Raw genomic sequence first — 7,313 nt, forward strand, 5'->3', positions numbered from 1 at the left:
TTTATCCCCGTGAGGTCTGTACCCAGAAGCTGTTGTGACGGGTCCACAGACAAACAAATTCTCAAGAAAAAATTATGAGAGCCCAGATCTCGCAGCCCTCAGGAGAAACTGCGGCACACTTAATTCATGGCAGATACTTGTCGGTAAGGGGACAGGTGGGTGGAAGCTCCCTGACATAGCAAGTCATCTTAGAAAGAAAAAGTATTTTTTATTTCCTTGATTTCACAATCTGTGCCCGTGCAAAGATGATCCAGGCAGCAGGTGCAGGACAAATGCTGACTGGATTATAAAAAAAGCACCAAGCCTGCAAGGATGAAGCACTTCCATTCCCTTTCCCATCACACCTGCAGCCCTTCTGAAGAAATGCCAGCTACCAGCAGCACTGGCACAAGCCGCTTGCCCCCCGTATTACCGCTGCTTGTTCCTTCGACCCGTTTGGCATGGCGAATCCTCGCTGCACAAGGCCTCGCCTACAGCCACTAATAAAATGGTCCAAAATACATACCCAGCTGCGAAGAGGAGGCAAGGAGAAGATGGCAGGAGTCTTCTCCTGACCGAGCACCGAGATGCGGGGAAGTGGCTTGTCCGAAGGCAGACAGGCGGCAGGGGCAAAGCACTGCACCCTCCTGCTCCACAGAGAAGGACCATAAGCCGCTTTACCGTGCTCAGCGACGAAAACCAGCCAGCCATCCCCAGCTTTGTGCACCTCAGCGGCCTCATTTCTTCAGCGGGGCTGTTTAAGTCAGTTAACAGGACTTGAAGTAACTAGATTTTTAGGTTGAGAGGGTTTTCTTAAGCCTCCGAGAGCAATCTTAATTGAGCAGGTGTGCAGCCTGTCTGGAGGTGTGCATTTAATAAGCAGTAATATATTCGGTTACGCTCAAAAAAAGGGATAGAAAACAGCACATGGAGAAGATCTGACCAAGTCAGCATTGCTGATGGAACCTGGCTTTTCTGGACCTCATCGCTCCTTAAACATCGCATCAACACAAGTTGTTGCAATGATTTTCCTAGACTTCTGTTTTCATCCAGGAGCTCCGAGACACCCAGCGAAGCCCAGAGCCAGGCACTTAGCAAAGCTGACCGAGACAGAGCAACTTGCTGAAAGACGCAGCAAAACGCACGTAATGCTAAGCACTGCGGGGAGGAGACGGGGAGAGGCTGAGAGTTTCCCTGTGCCGGTTTCTCAAGGGGCTCGTGCTGGCCATTACAGGCATGTGAGGGCTCGCTACAGTGAGAAAAGTGCAGAACAGGCAAAAGGCTGCATCCCACCATAAAAGACCTCTTTTTTTTTTTTAACCTCACTGAACTGGGTGATCTGATTTTGCCAGAGGCAAAGGCAAGATGAGCCCTCAGAGGAGAGGCCCTCCAGTCCCTCCCCACCTCGCCGCTGCAGGCTCAGCCCTGCAGAAATCCGGGTAAGACCTCCTGAGCATCATGTGAGGCTTTCCACCACGCTGTCCATTCCCAGCCATGCATCAGACGCTCCTGAGCATCATGTGATGGATGCACAGCACGGCCAGCCTCCGGCAGTGCACTAGGATTTTCCTGCACCTCATCCCAGGAGTTCGTCACACTGCCTCCTGACTTCATCCCCGAGATCCCCACGACGGTCATAGTGGGGATGAGGCTGAAGAGGGTTTCTGTCGAGCCGCCTGCTTGGGCTTGCTGTGGTGCCCTGTGGTCACAGGCTCTGTCGCACTGCGTGTTGCCTCTCCCCCTCCCAAACCCCCTTTTTATTCTGTTATAGAGAGGAAATAGTTTGGTGACATAATATTCTTCGTGGGACTTTAAATCAAATCAACCACGAGCAGAATGAAGCCATAACCTCTTCTGTGTCTGACCTTGTAATGACCAGGAATAAATCTGTTTAAAAAGAAAGCAAGAGCTGGGGAGAGTGCAAACTATAAACCGGTAGAGATGATCTGGCTTTCATTTTCATTCAGCCACTCGCAAATGGAGTCTCTGGGAAGCTTTGGAGAGCCCTGCAGAGACATGGATTATTATTGTTATCATCATTAAATCTACTTGTATTTAGTTCATTTTGAAGAAAACATATGCAGCTTTTGATACGCATGGTACTGGCAGCTTGGAAACAGGCAGCCTCTATTTATTCCCTCCAGCCAGCACCACGCAGGCAGCGAACGACTCCTGCCCACGGTCTCGATGGCACGTCTGAGCCCTGAGCGGGTGCTGGAGCGGCCAGCCTCCCCGTACCCATTTGTACCCAGTTCCTCTGAGCGTGGGACGGGGAAGAGCACGGGTACACCAGCACGTCCCTCCCAGCTCACCCTCCCTGGCCAGCAGCCACGTGGCACTAGCTCCCCAGCCGGAGCTGAGCCGGAGCAGGTGATGGAGGGGGGAAAGGTTCCACATCCCTAATTCCTGCCACGGGATCTGGGACAGGCTTTCCTCACCAGCCAGCTTTTTTCACACATGGCTTAGCAGCCCAAAAGCCGGCCATTAACCCTTCCACCTCCTGCCAGACCCACGCTTGGGAGCCTGGGTCGATCTTTCCCCCACAGCAGCCCAAGGGCGATGCTGCAGCACCCTGGGAGCCAGCAGCCGGGAAGCCTCCGGCAGCAGACGGACTCTGGCCAAGTGGCCCTGCATGCCACCCCGGCGAGGGAGGAAGAGTCTTCCTGTGGGAAGATGCCCACTGGTGTAACAGGGAGCTGTGTCCCAGAGAGTGACCTCAAGAAGCTCCATCCCATCCGACAAGTCTCACATTCTTCCCATGGCCAAACAGCATCTTCTGTCCCACCGCTCCTAGCAACAGCTCCCCATGGCCATATCTCCATGGTGGTATCCAGGTCCTTCTGTGCTTTCCAGATGGTCCGTACATCACCAGGTCACTGCTCGGCAAAGTGACCACCCAAAAAGCCACATCTTTTTCCACGAGGAAGAGTTCAGTTTTCTTTCTAGCAACACATCTCTCCCTCCTTGGCTGTGCTAACCTAGATGGAGAACCACATCCACTGCCACCTGCATCTGCTCCTCTCACCACCACACTAGTCCTCTCTTCTGCCCTGTCTTGCCACAAACATTTACCTTAGCCATGGCTCATTGCCATGCAGTTTCTTTGCTACTCATGTTTTGAAATAGCAGATTACATATGATTATCTTTTTTTTTCCCTCATATTTCTGACTGTCTTTGGTCCCTATGTGCTATTTCTCAGATTTTTATCTGGCAAATTCTATTAACGAGAGATTTGTTCCTGCTCCAAGATTTTTCATGGAAATGTTATGCTGGAAACAACATGACCTGCTGTATGCAACCCTGAATCTCCAACTCAAATTCAATGCTGAATCTCCAATCCAAATCCAACCCTGTGGCTGTGCACATCTATTGTTCATCTTCTGACATGGCCTCTCACCCAACCCCAGTCACAGTGATCCCCAAAAAACCCTCCTGAAGCCAACACAGGGAAGAGAATAACTGTACCTAGGGCTTGAATCAAAGCAGATGCTTTGAACCACTGTGCTTCATCGTGCGCCAATCTCTCTCACAAGCACGCAGCCAGCGAGCGTGGTGGCTCAGGAAAAAATCACGTGGAGGAGCAGAGGGAGAGAGCACAGCCGTGGTCCATGAACATGGGCAATATCTCAGCTAGGGACAGAAAGAAGGTGGAGGCTGCAGCTGGTTTCAGACTAACAGGGCCCCCAGGCTCTAAGGCTCAGTTTAACTGGCACTGCAAGCCCACGCCGGGTGTCCTTTCCGCACGGTGAAGGGCGGTGTTGGGGTAAGAGACAAGCACTGTCGTAAGCAGGGCGTCAGCCGGCAAGACAGGAGACGGGGCTCCCTGCCACGCCGGGGTTTGTCCCCGTCCTCCAGCTCGCAGGCGCCAACCCGTCATGGCAAGGCCGGGGACACGGTTCCCGTCCTTCACCTGCCTTGCCTGCTCAGCCAGAGCCGCCCGGGACGCGCCGTGCCTGCAGAGACAGGGCACAGCGCTTCCCATCCTGGCTCAAAACACCGGCGCTCACACCAGCCAGGGGACACGGCGGCAATGGCAGCAGGTGGTGGAGGAGGAGATGGAGGGCAGGCAGCACCTCTCCTCACCGAGCCTCCCTCCGGAGGGGCAGTGCCCTCAGTGTCAGAGAGAGATTTGGTGTCTCAATCCATGTGGCAAGTTTTAATGGGCTGCTTTGCCTGCACGGCTGCCGTTGGAAATACTCAAGTCACCTAGCTGGGCCTGCTTCCAAAAAGCAAGTTACTTTTGCCTTGTTAGGCTTTTACATCAAGCAGTGCTGCAGTTCCTCCCGCAAGCAGGTTTCCAAGCAGTCAGGAGCACGTGGAACAACCTGTTTCAATTAGCATTTTACTTATTTATGGAGCCAGAGCTACATCCAACGCCTGCAGGTTGCAAAGGAGCCTCCCAGCTCCCCCGCGCCGGCTGCGGAGAGTTCTGTGGGTCAGGGCGCGACAGGATTACGCAGGGATGCGCCCACACTCGCCTGCTTTATTTCAGGAACGATCCTGGAGCTATGCACCGTAGCACAGCTCTAGCTCGGTATGGGTCACCCAGCTCCACTAGCTCCAGATGTTGGGTCACCTAAGAGTAAGCTGAAGGCAGGTCTATATATCAAGGTGGTAAAAAACCCACCCATGCACCCATGTCTCATCTAGTGTGGGGCACCAGTTGTGCGATGCAGCTCAGCTCAGAGCATGCCTCTGATTTGCAGCTGGTGGCAAGCGAAGCGGAGCAATGCCTTGAAAGACCAGGACTGGGAGTAGACCCCAGCCACCCATCACAACAAGGGCGAGCTGCTTGAATTTTGTCTTCGCCACTGCTGGGAATAGGAAGGGAGTTGTTTCACTCTTCCCCACAGAGATGTGGAGAAGCCTCCAGGATCTTCCAGCAGCGCATTGCTTTCGTCGGCAAGCCTCAGCCCTGTCAGATCGGACAACTCCCCTCACTGCAAGATCCAGATGCCCTTGGAGGCATCCTCAGCAGAGATGCTCAGGAAGGACTGCTCCATAGGGCTGCCTCCCTGTGCTACAAGGTGCTGCTTCATCCAGGCAAGCGCAGATGGGGCACGCAGCAGCAGAGGAACAGCTCGCGCTGAGGCTGAACATCCAAACCTGACACGGGCGCCCTGCAGGACCACCACCACTGACCAGCACCCATACCAGGCATCCTTTCTGTAGGGAGACACGTACTTACTCTGCTGTGCCCAACCTCCGAAGCACCCACGAAACCTGAGCTGCCTCACAACACTGTCGCGGTGGACACATGCTCCGGAACTGCTAACCTCTTTCCATAGTTTAGCATCGTCCTTGTCAAACCTATCCCATTTCCTCCTCAGCAAGGAGCAACACAAATAATCTTCAGTCACCTCATCTGCTCCTGATCCTGCAGCTCTCCCTGGAGATTTCCCACCATCTCAGTTGGGCTGCAAACTCCCTAGGCAGGAGACAGTTTTGCTGCCTGTTGATAAAAAGCCATATGCACCTCTCTGCCATCATCAAGTCTGCTAAAAGGCAGCATGACCTGAGCACAAGGTCACTGATGATCATGAGAATTTCTGCTCTCAGTGAAAGCTCATCACGTGAAACGGGCCAAAAGGAATCTCCAGCTTGCCCCAGGGAGACAACGGACTACCCACGCCACGAGCAGGGTAAAGGCAAATGAGATCTCAGGAGATGGCAGGCGAGGTACTTCCAGTGTGTGCAGGAGCAGGTGAAAGGAAGGACTCACAGAGACCACGGGGAGGGAAAGCCCTTTGCCACCAGGAAGAGTTTGGCTCATAGTGCCTGCCGATAGAAAGGCTAAGCGCGGATGCGATTGCAGTCTATAAATACACCCAGGGGAAAACACCAGGGAGGGAAAAGCACCATTTAAACTGAAGGGCACAAGAGCACAAAAACAAATGGATAAAAACCCAGCCACAAATAGATTTACAGTGGAAGGCCCTCACTGTTGGAGCTGCTGAACGCTCTCCCAGAGGGAGTGATAAAAGCAAAAAACCCATGAATCACTCTTTTTTTCAGCAACGTTCAACCAATTTATGTAACGGCCCATAAAGGGTCTGATGCTTGTGTCAGCCTGAGATAGGACTTCAGTGCCCATGAGGACCCCTCTTGGTCTCAAGTTAAAAAAAGGACCAAAACCACAATTAAGTATCTGGGGTGAGCTTGTCACTCCCCAGCTTTGCAAAGGAAGAGATGCTCAGGAGGACAGACAAGACCAAACCAGTAGAAAAGCAGCAGAAGGAACTTTTATTTCCGGAGAGAAGAGGTGTATGCATAGTCTTGCGCCATGACAGTCAGGCCAGCCCCTCTTGCTGGACTGCTGACCTGGAGCACCTCCAGCTCCTGCAAAAGGACTTTAATTTCCATGGCCAAATGAAGTATCCAGGGTAAATCCCGTCCTGTCCTCTGTCAAGGTCAGATAGTCAGGGAGAAAAAACACAAGGTCCCAAGGAGATGCCAGTCCCTGGGAAGCGCTCCTTGCCTGGGGAGACCTTGCGGGGCATGGAGCAGAGCTCAGTGAGCAAGTCGACAGTGTCCAAGATAATCTGAAGCAGAGTAGCTGCCTAATTAAAAAATAAACATATTTCCTGTTCTCTCTCCCTCACCTGGCGCCTCTGGGAACCCAAAATCCCGCAGTGCTCGGATGAAGGCGAAAAAAAACCCAGCAGACCGAGAAAGAGAGAGAGAGAAAGAGGAAATTCTGCCACAGAGATTAGCAACGGGAGAGCTTTTGTAGGTCACATCATGTCCATCATCCTCTGGCACGCAGGCTGGCTCCGCTCCACCCGCCCGGGAGCAGGGGGCACACGTCCCCCCTTGCCCAGCGCCCAGCAGCAGCCCCAGCGCTGCCAGTCCGCTCCCAGCATGATGTGCTGTTCCGTAAACAAACCCAGGCAGATGGACGGACGGACAGACTGCCTGCATTAACCATGTCCTCAGCCGTCTCAGGGCTCTCTGGCTGCCCTCCGACTCACAGCACCCAGAGGGGACATTACCCACCCACCCAGCTGGGAGCACAAGGGCTGCGTCCCCACTGCTGGCAGCAAGCCAGGCCACCTTCCCCTTCCTCCTCGTTTCCCCCACCTGGCACTGCTTTTATTTTATTTTCCCAAAGCCAGCCTGACGCCTCTCCTCCTTGCTCCGGTGCGCATGTGTCTCCTCCGCACTCTCTCCCTGCCCTCCCCTCTCCACTCCCGGCCGAGACCTCAATCTCTCGCCCGCCGGCTCGGTGCTGCAGCTCTGGCTCCCTTAATCCCAATGACCTTCTTGCACATACGGGCTGGCCCCACGGGCAACCATGGGATCAGCGTCACGGGAAGAGGGAGAGGCCTCCCCC

This window comes from Phaethon lepturus, unplaced genomic scaffold (assembly GCF_000687285.1).
Source record: "Phaethon lepturus isolate BGI_N335 unplaced genomic scaffold, ASM68728v1 scaffold40712, whole genome shotgun sequence".
In the NCBI taxonomy this organism is placed as follows: domain Eukaryota; kingdom Metazoa; phylum Chordata; class Aves; order Phaethontiformes; family Phaethontidae; genus Phaethon; species Phaethon lepturus.